At 41.5% G+C, this 27,191-nt stretch overlaps 1 protein-coding gene across 4 annotated transcripts in view; it reads right to left on the reverse strand.

The window, feature by feature from the left end:
- Positions 1-27,191, reverse strand: part of LOC111867985 — a 599,613-nt gene that overhangs the window by 293,579 nt on the left and 278,843 nt on the right. Inside the window, exon 1 of one of the 4 annotated variants that reach the window (XM_023858268.2) lies at positions 20,381-20,454. The exons of the other annotated variants lie outside the window; for them this stretch is intronic. The gene's annotated coding sequence lies outside the window, so the exon portion shown is untranslated. Of the gene's footprint in view, positions 1-20,380; positions 20,455-27,191 lie in introns of those variants that run through there. 4 annotated transcript variants of the gene reach the window in all.

The following is a 27,191-nucleotide window of genomic DNA, read 5'->3' on the forward strand; positions in this document are numbered from 1 at the left end:
TTAGTTTCTGTGTGTGCGTTTTTCTGTGTTTGTGTACAGGTAGAGGGCTTGCGACGAGCTGATCACCCGCCCAAGGAGTCCTACCGATTGTGTAAGATCTAGAAAAACTGAAGTGAACGGAGAAGTTCATGGAGCTAGGCCTAGGCTCACTGGGGCTGTAGTGCCAAGGGGAAAAGAAATTTCCATGTTACATACATACATCTGCATTGTTTCTGCCTGTCGGATATCTTTAAGATTCAAACATTCGGTCTGTGGTAAGCCCAAGACAGCTGCACGAAAGAGGAGGGCAAAATGAAGTACAGAAATTGACTTTTCCAAAATGGCGTGAAGGTTGTTAACTTGTGTAAAATAAAAGCATCAAGAAGATGTGCCGATTACTGCTGGGAAAGTTGGGGAAAACGGAGAGAGAAAGCAGAAGTGAGCTTCTAAAGGAACTCAAAATACAGCAGGCATAAGCTACATACATACATACATACACACATATACAAACTTATACACTAAGTAGTACTAATCTATGGCAATAACAAATATATAGATTAACATTTATTTGCTTGAATTCTATTTAATTGTAACTGATTAAAAACAGAATATGAGCAGAACTTTGTGGGATATGGTGTCTTGTAATCCAGGAGAAGTTCACTGACTTTTAGCAGAAAAATACCTAGCCAAAGAAGTAATCAGCACTAAGGAAGTTTGTGAGCTGAGACACTGGCCTTCATGTTTGCTATAACTGATTACCTGTTCGGCTAACCTTTGACCCTGAAAACTAAAGCACTATGTTCTTCCGAAATGTGAATTTCTACAGGACTACACGACGTCATACCCCAGAGAACAGTATTTTGAACAGACTGCTCCATGAGAACATAAAATTCAACACAGAATACGGATGCAAATAAGGGATTAAATGCACTTTCCTTTTACTCATAAGTTTCGACAAGGTAGTGACACAGCAGCTAGTAATGTTTTACCGTTCTACACAGGCGCCATGTTCTTCAATGAACCTCTATGAACGGCACACAAGAGTCCCGATATGTTCGTGACAATATGTTGGTTGGACGAATGGACGACAATCCCAAATATTGAAATTTTATCTAAATTTTAACTAGTTTTATTATCTTCATTAAAGTCCATTTAAGTTAAGAGATATTGCATTCACATATGATGTGAGAAGTTGGACATACAATATAGTGCAAAAAATTTAGCGAATTAAAAGCACCTGATGATGGTCGTGCACGGCCGAAACATGTTGTGGGAATGAAAGGGGGTAATAATAAGTTTCATTGTAGACGGAAATGTATTGTACGAAATAAATGATACTGTCACGTGTATTAGTGACTAAAGACGCGGGTTTTGGATCGATGAGTCTATTTAATGGATCTTCACTAGTTGTAACTACAAATAATTATAACGCTTTCAAGATTACTGGAATTATAACATATAAATAAATTCTTCAATTCAAACGTTATATATTCACAGGTCTACTTCCAATTCTTCTTCATCTCCTACCGAGAACTGACTGACTGCTAGCTCCGAATGTCTTCAAGGTAACTCCTCTGCACGGACCCCACTTAAAACACCACATTCTTTTGTTAAGGATGCGTGTGTACAGCTTCGTTTCCTGGCGGTAGACGTCCTATTGCTCTGTGCAATTTTTCCCGTGGATCACATAGAAAACAATTTTCGTTATATTGTTTTCATGTTATTAAGGGGGGGGGTGTTTACTGGCCGTAGCATGGAAACAGCAGTTCTTATATTGTTGTCTGTATTCGTTGACGTGAGAATATTAACGGAAATTGCCCTACTGTAATAGAAACATCACATATGACACATGTATTAATGCAACAGGGTGCTTAAGTACAATATTAAGCCAGTACATTCTTGATATGTTGGGATTTTGGACTTTATCCATCGTCCTGGTTTTTAAGATAACAAATAAAAACACGACGTTTCGGAAACTGGATCTGTTTCCGTCCTCAGGTGAAGGAAAACACCTATTCAGTTGGGTCCCTTAGAAAGATCTAGCCTCAATCACTCAATCACTTGGTCCAGTGATTGAGGCTAGATCTTCCTAAGGGACCCAACTGAATAGGTGTTTTCCTTCACCTGAGGACGGAAACAGATCCAGTTTCCGAAACGTCGTGTTTTTATTTGTTATCTTAAAAACCAGGACGATGGATAAAGTCCAAAATCCCAACATATCAGTGTGTTATACACCATCGTCAGAATCCTATAGTAATTACCAGTACATTCTTAGTCATTCGGTGACCGATGTTTATTTCAGAAGGAATGACATTAATGATCAGCATCCGAATTTTATTGAGTAATTATACATGTAGCACGAATGGGAGATGGGAGAAATGCATATAGGATATTGGTGGGAAAGTCAGAAGTAAGGAGACCACTGGGTAGATCAAGGCGCAGGTGTGTGGACAATATTAAAATGGATCTCGGAGAGATAGGATGGGATGGTATGGATTGGATTGATCTGGCTTAGGATACGGAAAGCTGGAGGGCTCTTGTGAACAGAATAATGAACCGTTTGGTTCCATAAAATGCTGAGAAGTTCTTGAGTAGCTGCATAATTGGCGGCATCTCAAGAAGGTCTCAGCTCCATGAGTGAGTGAGAGTGAATTATGTAGTTAGGGCATGTTGACGTGCCGATGTACAGGCGCCATATTGCACGTGTACGTTAATTTTAAGTCCTTTATAAAAAGCAGTAATAGTCATGCAAACATCTACATATTAAAATGACTTTCGACGTTGCACCATGAATTTCAAGGAAATTTTATTTTATAGCCTACTTTGTATGCAGAAACAACAGCTGCGGATTTCTGTCTAGTGTCACACGCTGTAGCAACAATCCCACAAGTCTCGAAGGGCCCAGATGCCCTGTAGATTGAGTACGAGGCGGATTTTATTCCGGACATTTTTCAAATCCTCTTCGATCCCCCTCCCCCACCAACCATTTTTTTTCCTTGTCCGTCTGCACACCAACCACCCTCTTTCCATTCTCTCGTCAGTAACGCGATCAACACCCCCTTGCTTGAAGGGTGGGGTAGGGTGTAGTACTAGAACGAATGAAATGTGTGGAATTCCTGTTATATACGTCAAAGAAACACGAAAGGGCGGTATCAGTGCTACCAACAATACGGGCGCAAGTAGAAAGTTTTTTCGCCCTACTTTTATTGTCGACTATTCTTTATTTCTACTAGCACGTCATCTCAACTGTGACGCAACACACGGACCATTCATCTTCGTCCATATAACGGAAAAACTTGAGGCTGCAGAAACGTTAAGCCCAATTCAAAATTTTTCCCAGATTTCTCTTATATACATAGAAGAGGCAGCGTCATAGCTCAAGCGGTTAGTCGCTGGCTTCCTACCGCGTGTTCGTATTATTACAGAACTTAATTTCACTCAAACAAACGGAGTATGGATGACCAGTTCTCACAATGAAAACCAATTTCGCATCAAAGTATGAACCACTTTATTATTAAATTATTGTAGGAAGATTTATGGGACTCAGTGATCATTATCAGTAACAATGAAGCCAAGTATCCATTTAAGTTGCAAATTTAAGGTAAAGTTGTTCATGTGCCTAATTAATTATGCACTCTGCACTATAGCTCCATTTCTTGACATGGACACTAGTTGGACGTGAGTGTTCAGCTTCAAGCCCCGACCGCTTTCCTTCAATCACACTGGATAGAAGACAAGGTGGGACCCAGAGTCAGTCTGGACTAAGGGTGAGGGCACACCAAGGAAACTGGCAACCGCAAAGCAACCGCAATATCCGAGTTGAACACGTTGCTGAATGGAAGGCTCAAATTGAGGAAACTGCGTTGCCGTCTATTATCGTTGAAATGGCTAAATACATATCTGTGCGTGTCGGAATCAGTGGATATCTGATTCGATAACTTTTAAATTTCTTGTGGTTTCATATTTTGCTCCAGATGTCACCACCATCGTCCATTGTGTGCCGTAACATAGCATGGACATATTTCACGCATACTAACATGCTGATATGTGGTTGCACTGTAGTTATTAAAACGGGAAGCTTAAGGGGTTTGCAAACTCTCACTGTTGACAATAACACTTTTACTAGTTTACATATGTTAATTGCTCAAAAATGTCATTTGATAGAAAACCATAAAATTATACTCTAACTAGCAAAATTACCTAATTAAATTGCTGAGTGTCATAAAATGATGTTATATCGTAAGCGAAACATACGTAGACACTATAATTGGGTTAATTTATAACGTTTGTTACTGTCACAATTTTTTGTAACGGTGTAGAAAAGTGATACTAGGAATTTCCGCACTGTCCAACAGAGTGCACTGGTTGATCTAGTCGATTTTTAATTCCACACCTGTGCTACTAGTGGGTGTACGAGAGACAAATTTGCGCCCAACAGAGACGAAGCAATCTAAGAAGAAATTGCAAAACAATTACTAATTGAACACTTTCATAACTGTTATCCATTGAAACATAGCATGAATGTAATATAACAAAAGTGATTGCAACTGACTGTACATGTAGAAATCTTGAGTGTGACAGAATTATTCATAACCTTAATCTGAAAACCGACAGTAAAGAAAACAATTGAGGGAATGCATAAGGGGATAATATTTTAAAGAAGTTTCAGGAGAAATATGACATGGAAAAGTGGACTGAAATCACGTGGTTCGGGACAAGCTCTATAGGCGTGCTCCTTGCGACACGGTACCAAATCTTCAGTCTGCATAAAATGAGAATTTCTTTACCGGATGAGCGACTAAACTCTTCTCACTCACGACTCCTTTCCACGGAGATAATTTAATTATATAAAAAAACGTTTAAAACAATTCTTCATGTGCCTAAATGTTAGGTTAAAACCCGGGAACAGGTTGGTCCATAGGTAACGTCGTCTATTTATATTCAGGAGAAACTTACAATTTTGATTGGGTGATTTACTATGATAAAACGAAATTTCTCACGCTTTACTCAGTTTTCCGGGCATATTTTTGGATAGTATCTCGCTTACGTCACAATCACTTCTTTCATATCTTTTCTATTCATCTTTCATCTATCATTCAAAACCGTACAATCCAGATTTTAATTTGTCATTAAAAATACAAAACCACGGATAGTCAGATCACAGCTTTTGGAACTGTGAACATCGGCCGCTTGTTCTTAGCATCGCCCTTCAAATTTTCGAATTGTCTATTTCATGGTTCTATAAAAAATTATTTAGAGCACTGACTGCCCAGTGCTCGCAACGATCTATAGTTCCTTATGAATATTTTTCGGCACTCCCGTGAATAGTTTTCCCACATAATGTTAGCACTTTTCAAAAAGCTGCTACCTACTGGCTGTTTGCTATACTAAACTGTGACCGTTTTCAACACTGCATCTTCATTTATTTCTCTGTCGAGGAGTCTGAAGATTAACCTGCGAAATCAGCTTACAATTCAATAAAATCATTTCACCTAGAATTACTGGGTTTTTGGACTTTTCCCATTATCCGGAATTCTAGGAAATAGAAAAGACGACGGTTCGGAAACTAGATCAGTTTCCGTATTCAGGTGAGGAAAGAAAGGGCCCAACTGAATATGTGTCTTCTTTCCTCACCTGAAGACAGAAACAGATCTAGTTTCCGAAACGCCGTGTTTTCTATTTCCTAGAATTCGGGACAATGGGTAAAGTCCAAAAAACAGTAATTATGTGTGTTACCCGCCGTCGTCAGAACCCTTTAGAATCTACTATTTCACCTATTTGTAACATTTTGCAAGTCGCCGAACTGTTGCTTTCATCCATATGGGCACGACATGACGCTGACAAGGACAGGCCACGCAATATATTACCGAGACTTATGACTCTTGTCGCTAATGGCCGGTCAATACCAACAGCTGCCGATTTGTGTTCGCGATAAAAATGTATGTAGGAATACGGTCTGACTTCTGACGTCTGAGAGCCGGGACAGTTCAGTCCATTTAGTGATGGGCAACGAGCTGGACGACCTGGATTCGATTCCCGGCAAACGCAAGAGAATATTCCGAACTCCATAACGTCCAGACCTACTTTGGTGTCCATTCAGTCTCCTATCGAAAAAATTACCGAGGGCTATTTCTGAGATTAGAAAGCGGCCGGAGCCTGAAGCTGAAAACTCACCTCCATCTAGAGCCCAGATCAAGAATGGTGGAGCTATACTTCTATTCCCCCATACGTATTTATGGTTTAACCTTTAATTAAGTACAGGGACAATTTTACCTTTTCACCCTCACGTATAGCTATTTTATTTGTTGCTAGTGGAGTGGGGCTAAGTCCCTTGTAATGCGGCCACTTCTGGCCTATTGTACCAGGCCTAGATGATAGGTGAGGGTGATTGTGGAGCAATTGGTGGAATGAAGACTGGCAGGGGAAACCGAAGTACTTGGAGAAAACCTGCCCCAGCGCCACTTTTCCACCATAAATCTCACTTGACCAGACCAGGCATCGAACCTCGGCCACCGCGGTGCGAAGCCAGCGACTAACCGCTTGAGCTATGGCGCGGCTACCACGTATAACCAACTTCATGTGTTTATCAGGAATCCATAGCATCAGACAGGTAGCTAAATACAGTATGCATCCTACCAAGCAGTCATTGAACTATACTCAGATATACTTCTTCGGCAAAAATATTTTATTGATGTCCGATAGAAAGTGTAAATTTCCTGTTTACTACCGCGGTAAAAATATTACTAACTTGACTCAGTAATCTTGCCAATATGTACGGAAGTCATAAAACAATTGCAAATATTGCTGTAGTTTTTCACGCGATTCCAATCCTCATTCTCAATCTCTTTTTAGCCTACTTTCCTTATTTTCCTTGTTGTTCGTGTGTCCACATTATTTTTGCTTATTTTACAGCGTCTGTGTGGTAGCAGAGGGAAGTAGCCATCATTTTAATTGCATGCATAAATATTACTTTCTTAAACTGTTTATGTACTACACAGTATGTGAACAATGCAACAAATTGTTTCTTCTCTCTTTCACTTTCACTTTCGACACAATATGTTTCGGCCCTAATTGACCATTTAATTTAATTGTAATATATTTTTATTTGATTTAAATTTAGTGAACTACAGAGTGTGCTATTTTAGCGCATACCAGTTCTACTACGATTATGAAGTACTGAATCATGAAGCTTGCAGTTGTATATGTGATGAATGAACAATATTAGTGCAGTGTAGCAGTTTTAGCACAGTAAGACATCTAAAGATGATCATTTACGGCCAAAATATGTGTCGAAAGTGAAAGTAAAAGAAAGAATGAACAATTGTTACATTTTTGACGGACTGTGTAGTAAACAGTTTTAGGTATAGTAATTCAACAGTATGCCTAAATATAGGATTGATTTCTTAATTTGTGTGTTATTCTCTATTCAAGCCTTCAGCTATAGAGTTTGAGTATCGAATTTAATAGGGACCTGAACATGAATGATTAGTACATAGGATATAGAAGCGGTAAATCGTGGCCTATTATAAAGCAATCTCCAAAATATATCCGTAAAGAGGGTGAGATTGCGAGAACACAACTCTACAGTGTTGTCTCTACAGCAGCGTGCTCACTGGCCTGGCATATTGCTTCATACAATCTAGCTGGTGCATGTGTTGACAACATTAGAAAGTGATACATGATCCCTTGTTTTTATTTGCCGTTCCTTCTGGTTAGATGCACTACAATCGCTTTTGGTCTGCAGCGCCGTTGAAGCATGAAGCCGTATGAGAAGGAAAACCAATGAGGGGTTCGCAGCTGTGGGCTCAACAGCTTCGTCACGTACAAACTAGGAACGAAGCCGCCTCTGAAACCAGCTCGTATCTCGGAAATCAATACAAATAGGTCTGGTGCTGTTACATGTGTTTATAATTCCTCTACTTTCTTAAAAAAATGGATAAATGACCACAAATTACAAAATTTGCTGTTTTTTCTTTGCCGCTACAGCCCAAATTTGGGCCTAGGCCTACCTCCATGAAACTTTCCGTTTCACTTTGGTTTAACAGATCTTAGACATTCGGTAGGGCTAATTTCGCGGGTGATCAGCTCGTCGCAAGGCCTCTACCTGTATACAAACACAGAAAAACGCACATAAACACTAAATATCCATGCCCTAAGTGGGATTCGAACCCACGATCCCGGCTTCCGAGCGAGTGTAGACAGTTTATGCCTTAGACCGCTCGGCTACCGTGACCGGCAGTGTATAAGAATAATATATAAGAATTCAGTTCGTACCTCACAGGAAACAGATCCGAACCCACGATCCTGGCTTCCGAGCGAGCGAAGACAGTACATGCCTTAGACCGCTCGGCTACTATGACCGGCAGTGTATAAGAATAATATATGAGAATTCAGTTCGTACCTCACAGGAAACAGATTCGAACCCACGATCCGGGCTTCCGAGCGGGCGAAGACAGTACATGCCTTAGACAGCTCTGACACCGTGACCGGCGAAATTTGTTGTTAGTAGCCTAAAACGTACAGCATCAATGTGATGGAAACATTAAAAGGCCGAGCTAGCATTTAGGCAATTTATTTTTGTAATGAATGCGCAAAAATAATAAGAACAGCTACATTTTGGTAGTCAGTAGTTTGGTTTCAGGGCTGATATTCTGATATTGGAGTTGACTAATATTAAGTTATTATTATGAAAACGTTTTCTTCGAAAGATCGCCGATTTTCTTTGTTTATCTTCCTTCCCTTCGTCTCATTTCCTCCTTCCTCAGTTAAAACCACTGATTTCATTCTTCAGGTGTCAGACTCGAACACAGACCTACCGCTTGTGTAACTATACGAAAACTACTAATGCATGATATAATATGAACATACTGTCAAGATTTTAGTGACTACAGATGGGTTTTGGATTGAAAACCAGATTTAATTGGACTCCTTGATACAGCATGTGGCTACATTTTACAGTACACTGTTACACACACATCAGTGTTCTTAGTCACGTCTTCACTGCCGTTGCTTGGAAGCGGCTTCCAACTGCGGAAGTTCCTCTTCCTCCAGGTTATCAAATTATCCTTGGCCTCAGTTATCAACTTCTAACAGTAACAGCTCACAAAATCGCACCGCAGCATCCTCTAATTAATTGACTGATTCCTGTCTTGTCCTGCTTGTAACATCTCAACACGGATCGCACATAAAACACGGTTCCTCTGCGTCAATGCAATTCTTACCTTGGAATATGCTTGTTTGTGGAGCGGTTATTTAGTAACTTCTGTGACCGTTGCCTAGCAACGGGTCTACATGCCACAATGTAGTCAGATAAAACACATATGAGTTATGAACTGTATCCCATTATTAATAACACTTTTCCAGTAACAGACCAGCCTACTACGAAATGTAGAAAATTCAAAACACCCTGTATATATGCTCGTGACACAGAGGTGCTGGTACCGTGGTGGAGTGAGGACACTGAGATTGGATGCTGGCTGAATGACAGACAGCCCGGTTCTTGAATACTGCGTACCCTTAGGGACCCCCGAAGTGTATGCTGAAGATGAGTGTGCAAGATTAGGGGAAGGCAGGGTAAAGACGTAAGAAGAAATTACGTAGCCTCTTTCAGTTAACGGTGGAAATCTTATAGAAGCGGTATCAAATGTTACATGACGTTATTAGAGCACGGATAGACAGGAGTGGAATATTAACATTCGATAACACATTCTAGCTCAGATTCAAATCATTTAGGTAGGGAAAATACAGGGTGATTCTAAATTATTGTCTTGGTTTCCGCGGCTTATAATTTCCGAACCGGAAAGAATAAAATAAAATTTCTGATGGTGTATTAAAGCATAACTCAGAAGGTTACCGTACAGTCTAATTAATCTCAACACGACAACCTTTATTTTGTTTTCTCCGGTTTGAAAATATAGGTCAAGGAAACCCTGAAAATAATTTTGAATCAGTCTGTATTATTTTCACGCATGACGTCAGCCCATGTACCATAGTCATATTAGTGGACAGACGAGGGTTTTCGGCAGAGCAAGATACTTTTCATTTCACCACCGGGTTCCCACCCATCATCACATCCAAAAATAGGCCCTCGGCGATGGGCTTCTTTCCTCAGGGCGTAAGCCGTAGTAACGTGAAGGTAATTACTCATCTCCAGTGGCGAAGTGAAGTGTGTTTATGTCATGATAATTAAATAAGAGTAGGAGGACAGATTTAAATACGACTCTTCTCTGAACTATCTGATATTTGGTTCGTAATCCATCATCAGCAGCAATACAACCAATTTATTGAGTACCAGGAATCTTCTTGGAGTTAAAGGGCGGCTGGCGCGTAAGGCTGACAACCGCACTGCCATCTGTGAGCCGATTATTAAGAAAATATGGGAGCCACGAAGTCTCACATCCATGTGGTCCTACACGGCTTCTTACAAGGATACCTTTAACTTTTCTCACTGATGGTGCAGGAGCAGAACATCAAGACCCAGCAGCTTCAGTACAGTGTAATAAGAAAACCCGCCCCTGGACACAGGTCCAGGCATCTCCCAATCTCACAGTCCATCTTCCTCGGATTCGTCTTCTTATCGATCTTCCAAGCGGACGTATCCCAAGAGATTTTCAAATCAAAATTCGGTATGAATTTCCTTTCTTACCATCTTACGGGCACGTGCGCACGTGTATCCTCCAATATTGAATAGGAAAAATAACTTCCCCAGTCTGGGAATGCCTCTATATTTCTTTGTACTATTTTAAAAATTCCTCAAATTGGTGCCCATCGTGGAGGCACTTATTGCACATTTCTGACGGAAACCTTTGCATGAAAGATACAATACAGCTTACTTTTGTGCCAAGAGGCCCGGCAAGCAGAAGTGAGAACCAGCTGTTACGGAAACTCATAATCCGACCTAAAACTGTTTCAAGACACACTTTATTTCACTTTCGTAACATTGTTATGTAAATTATATAGTCGCAAACTTGCTCGCTTATCCTAAATGGTTTCCTTCCTTACTCCTCCTCGGGGGTTAATATGTGGGAACCACAAGGATCCAATTCTGGCAGCTCAGAATAAATATTGAAAGCGATAATCATGAAATTGAAACTTTAGTACATAAATTATTTATATTGTAGCCTGTAAAGCCGTTGCTGTGCGATGGACGAATAAACAACCCTGTTATGCAACACAGGGAACGGGACTGTGAAAACATTTCCGCGGCAACGAGTACGCACGCAATAATAGAAACAGCTGATCAGCAAACACATAAACACAAAAAATAGTGAAGGTTGGAAACGATGTTTTCTGTTTGGTCCGTGCAAAGTAGTTATACTGAAAAGTTCAGTTGAGAAGAATTGAGTTGAGCTCCGGAGTTGGCAGTTGGCATAATAATGACAAGAAAGGAATTAGGCCATGCAAAGAAGTCTTCATGTGTGATTTGAAGTGACAGGGAGACAGTTTCGAATCCGTTGCCAGGAAGACCAGTGACGACCGAGGACACTAGTGGGTTTAACAGTGAACTATAAAGTGTATATCAGCTGTAGTGTTGTAATTGCCTGCAGTCCCGAGTGTAGTGTATAAGGTGGCAATAGGTCTAATCAACCAATACGAGATCCGTCTAATAGTCACGCACATCCCTAAACATGACAATATAATTAATTATATAACAGCCTTTAATTAAGCAACAAACTACATGGCTCAGAGTCCATCTTTAGCAGCCGGCAGTCGCTAAGTTGATCAAGAAAGATCCGTCCTTTTATCGTGCCTACAGGTTCATCGCCTTTTTCACAACGGTCCGCCACTGGACTCTACCCTGACTACGTCAATCCAATGGACAACATCTAAATATAGACCTTTTCTCTAAAATAGGTTTTAATATTATGGCGTAAGGACCTGTTGCTAAGCGCTGACTTTGTAAACAACGATCGTTTCTGGGCAACGGCTTGATAAACACGTTACCACTGCAACTAATAGGCACACAAAAATAGTCACTGTTGAAAACGAAGTATTTCTACGTGGTCCGAGCCGAGATGTTATAAACAGGGAATAAAATTAGAGGATAAGCAGTTCTGCACAGGAGGCTGTGAAGATAGGACCTGAGCGCGTGAAGCTGAAGAATCTCCACTGTTAGAAGCCGTTGCTAGGGAACGGCTAGTGAAGACACAGCAGGCATTAAACGTCTTGGCGTATTCTGTGGTGATTTGTGAACTCTGAAGATTAGCTGTGGTGCTGTAATTACTTACAATTCCGAGACCTGTGTACAAGTGGTCAACAAATCCATTCACAAATCCGAACTACATCTATAGTCATAGATATATATGAATTATCAAATTTCCATCCACAACTAGGTCTCCCACTGAGTATCTTCCTTTGAGGGTTTCCAGCTAAAATTATCAGTTCCTTATCTTGAAATCTGCAGTACTTGGTGACTTTTCCTTAGCACAGGTTACATTACAAAGAGGAACAAACGCAAGATATTCCGTTTGTACTTGGGCACTGGCGGTGATTTGATGCGAATTACACACAGAACCTGTAAGGTCACACACATCAGCAGAAAAGGTCACAGGCTGCAGGTTCCCTAATCCTCTCATGAGATCACATTACGCCGTTTGAAAGCTGTAATCCTCCACAAGTAAGAGGCGAGGAGGAAGGTAAGGCTAGGGGCAGGAAGGGACAGAGGCTGCTGTCACAGTGGCGGCCCTCACCTAAGACTTGGGCTACAGCTCCTGAGAAATACGTTGGGTGCAGCCTTTCGGTACGAGTGGGGGAGAAGAAGAATGAATGTAGGATATTGGTAGGATGCCTGAAGGAAGGAGACCACTGGGAAGACCAAGACGTAGGTGGGTGAACAATATTAAAATGGATCTTAGAGAGATAGGATGGTATGGTATGGGTTAGACTGATCTGGCTTAGGATTGGTACAACTGGAGGGCTCTTGTGAACATGGTAATAAACCTTCGGGTTTATGCTGGGAAATTCTTGAGTAGCTTTACAATTTGCAGCTTCTCAAAAAGGGCTCAATTCCATAAGTGAGTGAGTGCCTAATATCTAAAATAACATTTACTATGAAATGTGTGTCTGACAGTCATGAATGCATACAAATAGATGCGGGGTTGTTGATCAGCCACGAGCCGTCCTAGAAAGCTGGTATTCTGATTAATTTTCTTTGATAAGGATACATATCGCGAGTCCTGTACGTCCACACTCGATCGTGGGGGAGGGGCAGTAAAGGCACTTTCAAAATAGGACAGTAAGCGCTGAGAAGCATCCTATCTCACGATCCACACACAGGAGACGTTGAAAAATTGCCAGGTCTCTGAAACAGACCGGTGCCTGCTTAGCGGCATGGCCACAGATGTTATCTACATAGAAAACGTGCTTCTTTCACCGTACGCAGGATACTGCAAGCTTTCCTATCTGCCATAACAGGTATATAGCCTTGTGTGGATCTATGCATTGTCAACTGACTTCAAGGAGCTGAGGACTTCTTAAGAAGGTGATAGTCGCTCAGCTTGTAAAGATAATTACTCCTCATGTTTTTGGAAGTGGAGAATTAATTACATTCCCAAAATCCTACTAATTAGTCCTATTCTTATGTAGTGTACACTGAAATATTCGTTCTTCTAATATCAATTGTAATTGCATAATGAGGAGCTTCATAACTTGTACTCTTCGCCAAATATAATTAGATTGATGGAGTCAAGGAAGATAAGATGAACAGAGCATGTAGCACGAATGGGGGCGAAGAGGAATGCATGTAGGATATTGGTGGTAATGACAGAAGGAAAGAGACCACTAGGAAACAAAGATGTAGGTGGGTGGACAATATTAAAATGGATCTTAGAGAGATAGGATGAGTTGGTGTGGACTGGACAGATTTGGCTCAGAATAGAGACCAATGGAGGGCTCTTTAGAACACGGTAATGAACCTTCGGGTTCCGTAAAATGCTGGCACGTTCTTGAGTAGCTGCACAACTGGCGGCTTCTCAAGAAAGTCTCATCTCTATGAAGTTAGTTAATATTGTCATGTGTAGGACGTACGCGTGACAAAAATAAGTGGGTCTAGACCAGATGAATGGATTTATTGGTGTCCTTTTAGAATTACACGCCTGAAATGACATCGTCAACATTTGAACTCTTCAGCTGCCTTCTTAATTCTCGTCGATTGACGGCTTCTTAACTGCTACTGAATGTCTCCAAAACTGCTCTACTTGGTAACACAATGAGTCTTGAAGAGCCTGTTTTCTATCGAACTCTAGAACTCTCTCGTTTGTGTCTGGGTGTTATGTTACGACCGACGGTCAGTAGGCCAGTCTGTCTTGGAATAAGGCACCCATCTGGGGCTTACGGTCAGATTTTTATTACTGTCAGACAGTTGTGGGTTGTTGATGTGGGGCGCTCTCTCTGACGAGAGGGCTGGTCTATCATTTAGAACTGCTGCTGTCCTGGCCAGCGCAGTCTTTCTCGGGTCCGAGTCTCGCGGGACTTGCGACCATATTTTTCTGTCTCAGATTCGAGACTTCCTTTTTGTCGCCTCCAACGACTTGCAGGGCTACGGTGCAAGTATTCGATCCCGCCTCCACGGGCGGGGGCTCTCTCTTGTCTGACAAACTTCTCTTGTTTTATTATTACCTTTGACCAACCACGTACAGAACATCTAATTCAAGAGTTCAGTTTCTTGTATCCCTTACAACTGTTTGTTTACGCACGCGTTGTCTCGGAAAAGTGTTTACTCTTGCTATCTAGGCAACGATGCATTCACTGTTATATGTTCTAACGGAAACAACTATTTGTCAATATTCGTTGCCGAGGAAACATGAATACCGAACCGTTGTCTAGCAATGGACACTTGGCTTCGACACCACGTTTGCGGCTTTCAGATGTCATGTCACAATATCTATTTCAGTACTGTCCTACTACCTTAGCCTACTTATCTGAAGTGACCTTTTCCGTTTGGGTTTTCCGAAAAGAAATCCCATAAAAATGTTTCATGATGATTAGCCACGTAAAATAGCTTATACGTTAGGCCTGACATGTGTTTTACGATTTTGTAACGTGATCTTATTTACCATTATCATGATCAGTTATACAATATTTTTTATGAAATACATTTAGTGATTTATTGTGAGGACATGAGCATTCAAAATCTTTTAAAACACTTTTAAGAGTTACAAACCGGAAGGTCGAGGGATCGAATCCCGATGAATTGGATTTTTTCAATTTACTTAATCCTTCCAGCCGCACTACGGCCCTGGGGTCGACTCGGCCTCTAACAGAAATGAATACTAGGAATATTCCTGGGGGTAAAGGGCGGCCAGCGCGTAAGGCTGACAAGCTCACCGCCATCTATGAGCCGATTATCTAGAAAATGTTGGAGCCTCGACGTCTCGCAAACCTATGGGCCTCCACGGCCAGTTACAGGGATAGCTTTACTTTTTTTTTAACCAACATACAAATCTCTAATGTTTATATTCCCCTTGCCTCTCCAAATGAAATGATTCAAAGTAAGTCACGTCAGGACGTTCAATGTTGTCTTTCAAATTGCACATTCGTAGTTAGAAGCAAACTTCAAGTAACGTATATATTCATCATTTGACACATTTCAGAATTTGATATTTAAATTTTCCGAAAAAGTAAACTAGATTTTTAATTTTGTTAAGCATTTATATTCCTTCTTTATTTCTTTATTCTCTACACTTCGCTCCCTTTCCAATCAAAGAAGTTAATCTTTTCGAGCGCTTCTCCCTGTCTCTGATTCAGCCTTACGAAAATCGCCACAGTCTCGAAAACAGACCCCGCTGCCTTCTATACATGAACAGTATTTGCCTAATCTTCGGCACACCTGTCAAGCAAGCCAGCTGCTCCTTTCACGGCCGCAAAGATCGTGCACTGAAACAAAATGGTTCCTGGAATATTATGTATCTTTGCATGTAATTAAATGTGGTATGTAGAACTCTGAGCATTACCTTTCAAGTACGTAAAACACAGAGCCTTTACGTCACCTTATTGTCAATTCCAAAGATCAGAAAGGAACCGGGAGGTTGCATGTATCCCTTCAGACCCCGATAAACACGCAACCCCTTGTGAAAATGCAGGCTAAGGGTAGTGGCGGTGTTTAATCGTTTGTGAAACAGAGATAAGGCCGCGTTTAAAGTAGATGTGTTGGCCATTAATCAGACATTGGTTGTACAACGCTCAGCATGTTGATGCAACAACGAACTAAGTGCCAATATTTATTCAGCTATAGAAATTATACTGCATATTAATTTTTAAAGGCGATCAGCTTACAATAGTATGTAACTAAATTGCTGGTATTAGACCAAATTAAGCTCGAAGAGTACTGTTTTCTAGGATATAACGCTGTGTGGATCGTTGAAAGTCAACTGATATTTCGGAGGAACATATCGCCTCCATCTTCAGGGTCGAAGAATAAGGTGAACAAGATACTAGCGTGACAGCTCTGCTGGCCAATCTGCTTTCAACCTGATATTTTGCTCGGATTATTATCCAATCTTGAAGATAGAGGCAATATTTTCTTCCGAAACGTCAGTTGAATTTTAACGGACTACACAGCGTTATACCCCAGAAGATAGTACTCTACATAACCACCGCAGTGAGGACCTCAAATCCTACGAAGTGAAGGAATTTTTGCTAAACTTAGTACGAAAATCATGACAACTCCTTTGCAAATTTCAATTGAGTCATGTTAATATTATTCACTTTTCTGAAGTTCCTGTAAAGTTAACTGCACTTATCACAAGATCTTGAAATGTTATGATATAAGAATATCCGACAATAACCTAAATATTTTCGAATAAAATATTAACACCGTAAAAAGCACATTTTTAACCTTAAACTAAATGAATGTAAGGGACATCAATGCCAAACAATAAAAATATAAAGTACATAACGTAAATAAGAGAAAACGAGACGGCAGCTAAAAAGAAAAGGTAAAGTTGTCCCTGTGCTTAAATAAGTACTACGCCATGAAAGCGTATGGGGAGAGTGGATGTATAGATCCACATTTTCTTGACCTTGGCCCTAGCTTCAGGTGAGTACCAGATATCAGCTACATGTGTTACTATCAACGGAAGAGAAATGGCACGTTGTTTATTAACGGGTCGTTTCGGAACTGAATATAAACAAGACTTCGTATCGCTTAAAAATACACGTGACAATATTTTGGAATTTTGTTAGAGGGACTGAGTAAAGACGGCAGTAACGTTGCTGTCTTGGTCGAGATGTAAATACGGACCTCTTTAATATAGAAAAGTGTTGCCAATCGTCACATCGCAACATTAGTTTATGAGTATTACGGTATTCTGCGTTGTGACATCATGTCGTTTCATACATTGTTACCGACATTTCAGAGAATATGTATATACTGCCTCTGTTTCAACCGCATTGTACTGTCGTGTCACGATACATTACACAGGGCCGTAGATTTACGCCTTTTCTACTGTGAGACTTAAAATGGAAAAGAAAATAAATTTAAGATAAAATATTATTAAGACTAATCAGATCAAAGAGAATGAAATGGACATTTCATGTAGCATCCGTGGAAAGGAATTTAAGAGCATACAACGATTCAATTCGGATAGAAAAAAAAATTAGGATATCATTTGAGAGATATCGGAGTAAAGGGAGGTCAATACCGGCGTGGATCTTGAAGTCTTAAAATACTGCATTAGCCCAAATATAAGAACTTCCAATTTCTGACGTGAAAATCAGAAAGGAAATTTTTATTTGGAAAAATTGAACTATCACATAGTTCTATGGATTGCAAGAAATAAGAAGTAAAATAATAAATTAATGATTCAATACTGTGACGCGTATACCCATTGCTAGGTAACGACTCGATAAACACATTCCTGCGTGAGTCAACGTACATAAGAATAGGACGTATATTGCTAGACAACGGATCAGTAAACACACCTCCTTAGCAGTAGAGGCTGTATTTTCTGTGTGGTCCGTGCATAGTTGTTATAAGGAAGTGTTCTGCAGTATAGAACAGAATCGAATCGAGAACAGACTCGAGATTGGAGACACCAGCCTGCAGAGATATGAGCTTGTAATGGGCTTGAGTTGGCAGCTGCAGAATAATGGCAAGATGAAAACTATTTTGTGATCTGAAATTACAGTGAAACTGTGATAGATCCGTTGCCAGGATACGACTAGTTTAAGACAGAGAACCCTAGTGCGTGTGTAACGCTGAACTGTAAAGTGTGTACAACAGCGATAGCGCTGTAATTACCTGTAGTCCCGAGTTGTGTGATTAAGGTGTCAATAAATCCAATCATCCAATCCAAATCCCGTAGATATTTCTTTTCCTTGGCACTACAGACCCAGTGGGCCTAGGCCTACCTCCATGAACTTCTCCGTTCACTTCGGGTTTTCTAGATCTTACACATACGGTAGGACTCCTTGGCCGGGTGATCAGCTCGTCGCAAGGCCTCTACCTGTATACAAACACAGAAAAACGCATACACACAAACTAAACATCCATGCCCTGAGTGGGATTAGAACTCACGATCCCGGTTTCCATGGGAGCGAAGACAGTACATGCCTTAGACCGCGCGGCTACTGTGACCGGCAGTGTATAAGAATAATATATAAGAATTCAGTTCATACCTCACAGGAAACAGATTCGAACCCACGATCCCGGCTTCCGAGCGAGCGAAGACAGTGCATGCCTTAGACCGCTCGGCTACTGTGACCGGCAGTGTATAAGAATAATATGTAAGAATTTAGTCCGTACCTCACAGGAAACCGATCCGAACCCACGATCCCGGCTTCCGAGCGAGCGTAGACAGTTCATGCCTTAGGCCGCTCGGCTACCGTGACCGGCAGTGTATAAGAATAATATATAAGATTTCAGTTCGTACCTCACAGGAAACAGATCCGGACCGACGATCCCGGCTTCCGAGCGAGCGAAGACAGTACATGCCTTAGACCGCTCGGCTACTGTGACCGGCCCGTAGACATTTACCGAACTATTTTACTTTATTAGCTTAAACGACAGTTTACGAAACAAAATTATATTCGATTCATACTATACAAATACGAATCGTCAAACAATCACTCATTCACTTTCTTTCTCCTTCCCTCTATCTCTCTCTCTCTCTCTCTCACACACACACACACATGCGTACAGACGCACACTCGCGCACGCCGTCAAACACAGGCAAAAATTTTGGAGTGACATTTCATCCATTTGATGGATCATATAGTAAAATTATTAATAGGACTCTTTTTTAATTTAAAGGATTTGCATTTAGATCATCTAGTCCTGTCCCTCTGCACAAATATCCTCAGAGTCCTACCAGATTTTGGCTACGCTAAAAATATGCTCGCTATATTTCCTGAGCCTAACGTCTACGCTGACTGTCGGAGGACGAATTCAGTTTTATGTTATATAGAAATAACAAACATTCAGACTGGCCCCGGGGCCACCCAGTCTACTGGGGGCTGTTTTCCTGGGGATAAAGCAAAGGGGAGAGGAGAAACGCACAGAATATATTACTGGAAATACCAGAAGAAAGGAGCCCACTTTGCAGACTTACATGCAAATAAGTGATGAATCCCAGGATACTGTTAAAGGTGAAGTTATTCCTGCGTTTAATTAATTGTGCAGACGCCATGAAGGAGTATGAGGGAGTGGAGGTACAGCTACACTCTTCTTGACTACGGCACTAAGAGGCGAGTGGTGAGAGTTACGGCCTGGTCGCTTTAACCCCTTGGAGAGGGACTGCGGTACCATTCGGTAGGGCCCCCAGCCTGTAACCTATTGCTATACCGACTGAGATATACCCGCTCCAGGTTATAATATTAAAGTGCATCTGAAAATAACAGAAATCCAGGAAACGGACTGGATGATCTGGCTAAGGATAGGGTCAAGAAAAATGATCTTCTGAACACAGTAATGTATTTCGTGTACCACAAAAGGCTGGACATTTTTGACCAACTGAGGGAATGTCCACTTCAGAAGAAGGACTCTATTAGCATCTCAGCAATACAAACAACATTCACTCACTCACTCATGGAGCTGAGCCCTTCTTCAGATGCTGCAAAATGTAGAGCTACTTAAGAAATTCCCAGCATTTTATGGTACCCGGAGTTTCATTACCGTGTTCACAAGAGCCCTCCACTTGGCCCTATCCTGAGCCAGATCGATCCGGTCCATGCCATCCCATCCTATCTCTCTAAGAACAATTTTAATATTGTTCACCCACCTACGTCTTGCTCTTCCCAGTGGTCTCTTTCCTCCTTGCCTTGTTCATAATATATTACCAATATTAATTTAACTTTGTTTCGCACAATTTCGATATAACGCCCGTCCACATGAAACAAATCAAATTCCCCGATTTGTTCACACGTGACCCTTTCTAAAGAACAGTTTACATGCTTCATGACTCACCGCAATCTTGTATCGTCTGGTTTTCGCCTCTTTCCGCAGACAAAGTGCCGTCACTTCAAGTGGCTTCGAGAAGTAGCAACTGTTTCAGACTGCCCGAACGCTCGCAGAAGTTTCTACCTGCTGACACACAGCACTCTGGGGGTAACTGCATCCAGAGGCTTCTTCCTGCGCATGGCTTCACGACATGGCTTCTCTTCCGGCGGTCACGTAAACGGTTTGAGGGAAACCATATTACAGCCGGTTACCCGTCCGAGATTCAAACCCAGTATATTGTCTTTGAAAAGGATCTGGAAAGGGTCATATACCTGGAGTTACTGAGAAAAACACAGAATACCTCTGTCAGCGATAGCGTAGCAGGTATAGTGACTAACTACGGGCTCGATGGCCGAGGGATCGGATTTCGAATCCAGGTAGGATCAAGAATTTCCTGTTCTCTACGTTGTCCAGATAGGTTGTAGGGTTCATCCAACCTCCTATCCAATGAGTTCCGAGGGCTCTTTCCCTGAGGGTTAAGCGACCGAGGTGTGAAGCTGACCACTCAGCTCCAGCTAGTGCCAAGATCAAGAAAATCTAGATCTATACATCCACTCCCCCATACGCCTTTATGATGTAGTGCTTAATTAGTAAAGCACAGGGACACATTTTAAATATACTAATCTTCTGTAAGAGACAAAGCTAAAGGGAATAGCCCAACTGCGTCCAAAGCAGGTTTTAAGGGTTTCATGTTGCAGCCCTAATATGAAATGTTATACGACGCATAAAATTGATAAGCCGGAGATAAACCTAAATCTATTTCAATGCAAAAGCTGTCAAAGTCTAGTTTATTGCAAATTATATATTACACCTCAAAGTCTCCGAAGCACATAATTGTATACTATGGAAGCATAATTGCATCATTACACGGGGTAGAACGTAGCGTTCGAACGGTTAACGTTCGTGCGGCATATTCAGGAAGCCTCAAATCTCAACCCGCCGACAGACTGTCTTGACTGAGAACTTTCTTGGTTTTCCTTAGTCCTTCCAATCACATTACTGGTTAAGACTTCAAACTATACCACAACTTCCCCCATTCATACCATCTTCGTTCTCCCATTACCCAGAGGAGCCGGGATAGTGGAGTCTGGCTACGGGCTGGACGTTCGAAGGGTCGGCGTTATGGACCCAGTAGGTGCGAGATCTTCTCCTCTCTACATCGTCGATACAGGTTTTGGGGCCCACCCAGCTTCCTATGGGCGTGCAACTGACACTCATCTTCTACTGTTCAGGCCAAGAATACGTGGATCTATACATGCACTCCTACATAAGACTTCATGGCGTATTGCTTAATTATTTCAGCACAGGGACAACTTCGTCTTTGAAGGATGCCATCTTCTGGGATATAGGGCCGTATAAATATTGTGTTAACCGACGTTTCGGAAGAGCGTATCGCCTCCATCTTCAGGTTATAAGAAATCAGCGAGCGAGGACCCAGCGTGAACATATGGCTACAGACCTGAAGATAGAGGAGATACGTTTCTCTGAAAAGCCATCTACGCGGTGCTACTTCTCAGAAGAAGGCATTCTTCAAAGTCACCGCCGTGACACAGTGACATTATTCGACGCAATGAACTGAGTTGTAGGAAGCTCCGTTAGAAAAAATAAACCACGAAAGAAAATACGTGGTAGTTCGAAAGTTATCATTTTTCACGAATGGGTTTGTGGGGTAAAGGATTTCATAAAGTAGTGATCTATAGCTTGAGGACAGGCCCAGAGGAACGCCAAACAGCAATGGACATCTCTAAACAAGGCCTCGGCCCTAACTCTGATTATCGAATCCATGAATAGGCTACGAAAGAGATACACACTGACAATGTCCATACGGACGCTGTGACCACATCACACGCATGCGTCACAAGCTACAAAGTCCTTTCTTCTTTCTCCCTTCCACAACTTCAACAGTTCCTTCACGCCGGGACTCTGTGAGCGCCTCTCCAACCCCGCCACAAACAGCGCCCCTCCGGCTATGGCACGGTGCGTTCAAACAGTCGGCGGCAGTATTTGCATGTCTCACGGCGAGATGAATATGTCACATAATTCAGACTTCTCCACACGAGACAGCTATAGACACTACGCTACGGGATAGATGACCGAGTGACTCTATGTCCTGATGGAAAATATTTGACGTTTCGAAAAAATCAGTGATAAATCAACTGTGTGGAACACTTAAGATTCTGTCTTTGGGTTGTTGCACCGTGTGGTCTTGGGAATGTTTCCGACGTTTCGGAGGTATAAGCTGTTTCCATAATATCAGTAACATCGCCTGTAACCACACGGTTCAAAACTACAAATCCAGGTGAAGCACCAAGCAACCCACTATGCCAACGACAGTGGCCGCACGGCCTAACGCAAGAAATGCCTTCGCCTGGTAGAATACCAGGATCGTGGGTTCGAGTCCAACTCGAGGCAGGAATGTAGGTCAGCGTTTCTTCTGCGTTTCTGTTGTCATTTGTATGTAGCGCTCTTGCATCTGGCTGATCCCCTGTCCAAGGAGACCTACCAAATAATATCTCTAACATTCATAGCGAAAGTAAAGAAAGGCATGCTCCTGTGCTTACTTAAACACTGTGCCATGAAGACGTATGGGGGAGTGGAGTTATTGCTCCACCAAACCTGGCATCGGCACTAAATGAAGTGTTCAGTTCTACGCCCCTCGCCTTATCCCAAGTGAAAGAGCCCCGGAAAGCGTTCAATAGGAGACTGGGTGGGCCTTAGAGCCGATCTGGACACTGTGAAACAAGCAAATATTTCTTATCCCTCTTGGGAATCTAACCCCGAGGCGGAGCCCCTAAGATTCAGAATTTCCGATTAATTTCGAACGGAACAGACCGGAGAGCCCCCGCGAAAGCCTAAAACCTGCAAACAGGATAATTTTATTTATCTACATAAGAAGTTAAATAAAACTGCCGTTAATCTTTGCTTACTTTTCTATGTAACATAAATAAAATAATTTAGTGTGACTGTCAATGTTGCCCACTGGTTGGGCCCTGTAGATTAGACATAATGGTGGATATACCCAAAATAATTTGACCTAACATTTCGGGGAGCGTGCCTGAGACGTTCAAATAAAACAAGACATAATAAAATCAAATAAAGGAGCCTATGCACACGAAGAGGGTCTGCTCTGAAAATTAGTCTTCACGATGAATTAAGAGTGACGTGTCCTTTGGTTTCGGTCCTGTACCTCGGCCTGTGGTTTCTGAGAGCAATTTCAGTCAGAACTTTTTTCACAAGGGGACAGAAAGTTTAATAAGACTCGAATTGCTAGCAATTTGGCGAGAAGTCCAAGGAACTGCAGGGCACAACACATGAAACTTTAATTCCATTCTTCCTTATTACATGTTGCTAAGCAACCAGATTGCAGAAAAAAAAAAGAAAGTCATTGGTCAATGAAACCTTCACCCTTACAAGGGCAAGGCCTTTATTGTGTTTTCTCTTCCTTTTGTCAAGTTCCTTCTGTTGCCTCGGTACATAATCCAAGAAATTTAAACAGGTCCAGGGTATTTTAGTTTTCTGAATGAGTAAAAAGAAAAAGTTTTCTGTGGGATAAATAATTAAGCACTACGCCATGAAGGCGCAAGGGGGAGTGGTTGTATAGATCCGCATTTGCTTGACCTCGGCACTAGCTGGAGGTGAGTGGTCAGCTTCACGCTCCTGTCGCTTTACTCCCAGAGAAACGGCCCCCGGTATCCTTTGGATAAGAGGCTGAGTGGACCCCAGAGCCGGTCTGGACGACGGGAAGAAAATTATTGACCACACGGGGACTTGAACTCTGACTCTTCTATCAACCAGCCGAAGTACTCGGAGAAAACCCGCCCCAGCACCACTTTATTCACCACAAATCCCACTTGACCAGACTCGGGAATCGAACCCGGGCCGCCGCGGTGGGAAGCCAGCGACTAACCGCTTGAGCAATGGCTCGGCCTAAATACTGACTAACTGACTGACTGACTGACTTCATGCAGTTGAGTTCTCGTAAAGGCACAAGGTGCTCAGTAACTTAAGACTAGCTACATTTCATGGAACTCTAATGTTCGTTACCGTGTTCAGACCATTCTGATACTGGCCCCTATCCTAAGCCAGATTATCCCAGTCCATACCATCCCATTCTATTTCTCTAAGATTACAAAGACAAACAGCTCCGTCCAGTGTGACTATTTAAGTTTTTACTACTTGAAAACTTAGCACCCTTACCTGTTTCGATCCTTACGGACCATCTTCAGAGGGAACATCGATACTTATTTGGAAACTACTATCACAATAGGTGTTCTGAGTGCTAAAACACATACACACTCAATGCCTGCAATGAGCAATATACACAAAATCCAACTTTTCCACAATCACAGCAGCTTACCTGGTATATTAAAGTTTTTAAAACTTTGTTGTTTAAGTTAAAATTTATAAACCAAGTAGGTTCGTGTCCCTTCTCCTATCCTCTTTCTGGTTGGGGCTGAACTTGTGCAGCCTGTCTATCTTTCAAGTAGTAAAAACTTAAATAGTCACACTGGACGGAGTTATTTTGTCTTTGTAATTTGTTAGTGTGACGGACCAGAATGAAACAAATCGAATTCTCTAAGATCCATTCTATTGTACTATTTTCTCAACTACATTTAGATCTTCCTAATAGTCTTTTTCATTCTGGCTTTCCCACCAAAGTTCTCGATGCATCCTCTTCTCCGCAATGCATGCTACATGCCATGCCTTCATTGTAACACATTATGTCCTTTATACAGAACCAAAATAAGGGGGAATAAAAAAGATGGCGTGCTACAAATTTTTATTTTTTAATTTTATTATAATCCTACTTAATAAAACAGAACTTACTTCATACAGCCTGATGTTTCAAGAGAGAGCTAAGGAATTATTGAGCTGTGTAATTCTTGTGATCAGCGTACCTTGTATACTCGTAAATGTTTAGAAAAGAAAAGGATTTTCTCTGCTGTGTAATGTTTCCTTCGCCAAGTATAGTTGGGGTGATCAAGTCATGGTGGACGAGATGGGCAGGGCATGTAGCACGAATGGGAGAGAAGAGGAACTCATATGGGATATTGGTGGGAAAGCCAGAAGGAAAGAGACCACTGGGAAGAACAAGGCGTAGATATGTGGACGATACTAAAATGGATCTTAGAGCGATAGGATGGGAAGGTATGGATTGGATTGATCTGGCTCAAGATAGGGACCAGTGGAGGGCTCTTGTGAACACGGTAATGAACTTTCGGGTTCATGGAATGCTGGGAAATTCTTGAGTATCTGCACAATTGGCGGCTTCTTAAGAAGGGCCCAGCTGCGTGAGTGAGTGAGTGAGTGAGTGAGTGAGTAATGATGACAAAACACGTACTCCATGTAGCCATAAAGAGATTATTTCTTACATATTTCGAAGAACGCGAATATTTTTGAGCATTGCTACCAGAGAAAACATTTCTAGCTTCACCTGTCTCAATACATCATATCCTTACATCGAAGCAGAAGCTATGTTTTACGGCGAAACGTAATGAGCAAGGCCCGGATTTTTTTGACCTGAAAATATTTAAAAAATTACCTACAAAATGACCGAAAAAATCCAGAAAAATGATCTAAAATATGACCCAAAAATGTAATATGCAGGGCACGGATTTTGATGACCTGAAAATATTAAAAAAAATGACCAAAAATGAAGAAAAATGACCTAAAGAAGAAAAGAAAAAACACTTCGCTTCCATGTTATTCACATTTCAGAAAACATATGAAGAACAATTCCATAAAATGGCCAAAATGACAAGAAATACCCCCAAAAGTCCAAAAATTTACCAAAAATTACCCCCAAAATGACAAAATTACCTTAAACCTAAACATATAAAAAAATGACAAAACATTACCTATAAAATTTACATTTCTGTAACCAGTAGCTCACATCCGAAATTTATATAGTTAAGAGCATCGCATAGGATACATGGAAAAACAGATGACATGTCATCAAAATCCGGGCCCTGTTAATGAGTACTGGTACCGGAGCGAACCTACCAGGCCTTTAGTGCGATTTGTACGTACGTTCGAAGATAACTGAAGGCTTTGTGAACTCGAAACAGACACCGAAATACCAGATTAAATCTGAAAATCATTAAGACTTATACTGTACATTTATATAACCAGAAATGTTACGTTAATATAGTAAGGAATTAGTGGACCAGAGGGACCCTGACACATGGAGTAATTTCATTCCCAGAATTTAATTTTATTAGATACATTTCACCCATTTCACTCGCCGCTGTTTCCTGATATCATTGGAGCAGAAAATGTTGATGCGATTTATTCTGTGCTCTTCATTAATTTAGGCATAGCGAGAGGAGAGTGATGCTTAGGAGATAAATCAGTTAGTCTACAAACTTCCGGTTCGCTGCCGTGTTCATAAGGGCACGCACTGGACATTTTCTGAATCAGATAAGTCCACTAGGGAAAACTGGATCTGTTTCCGTCCTCGTCTGACTACAACCCCCCCCCAATCTGAGGATGGAAAGAGATTCGGATTCTAGAAGTTGTGTTCCTTAGAATACCGAACTATGGACAGAGTACAAAGGCCCAGTTACGTGTAACGTGGTTTACACCCCATTATCAGAATTCTTTACAATTAATCAGATAAACCCAGTCCACATTCTTGCGTCATACTTACGTATTATCTTGTCATCTGTGTCTTGCAGGCGTTCCCCAAAAGGCGAGAGTTCTACTTAATAGTTAAAAAACTATCGGGTTCTGTAGAAGGGCTGTGTTTCGTGGAGTTAATTATGACAAAACAGGGACG

The sequence above is a fragment of the Cryptotermes secundus genome, unplaced genomic scaffold, assembly GCF_002891405.2.
Source record: "Cryptotermes secundus unplaced genomic scaffold, Csec_1.0 scaffold97, whole genome shotgun sequence".
NCBI lineage: Eukaryota > Metazoa > Arthropoda > Insecta > Blattodea > Kalotermitidae > Cryptotermes > Cryptotermes secundus.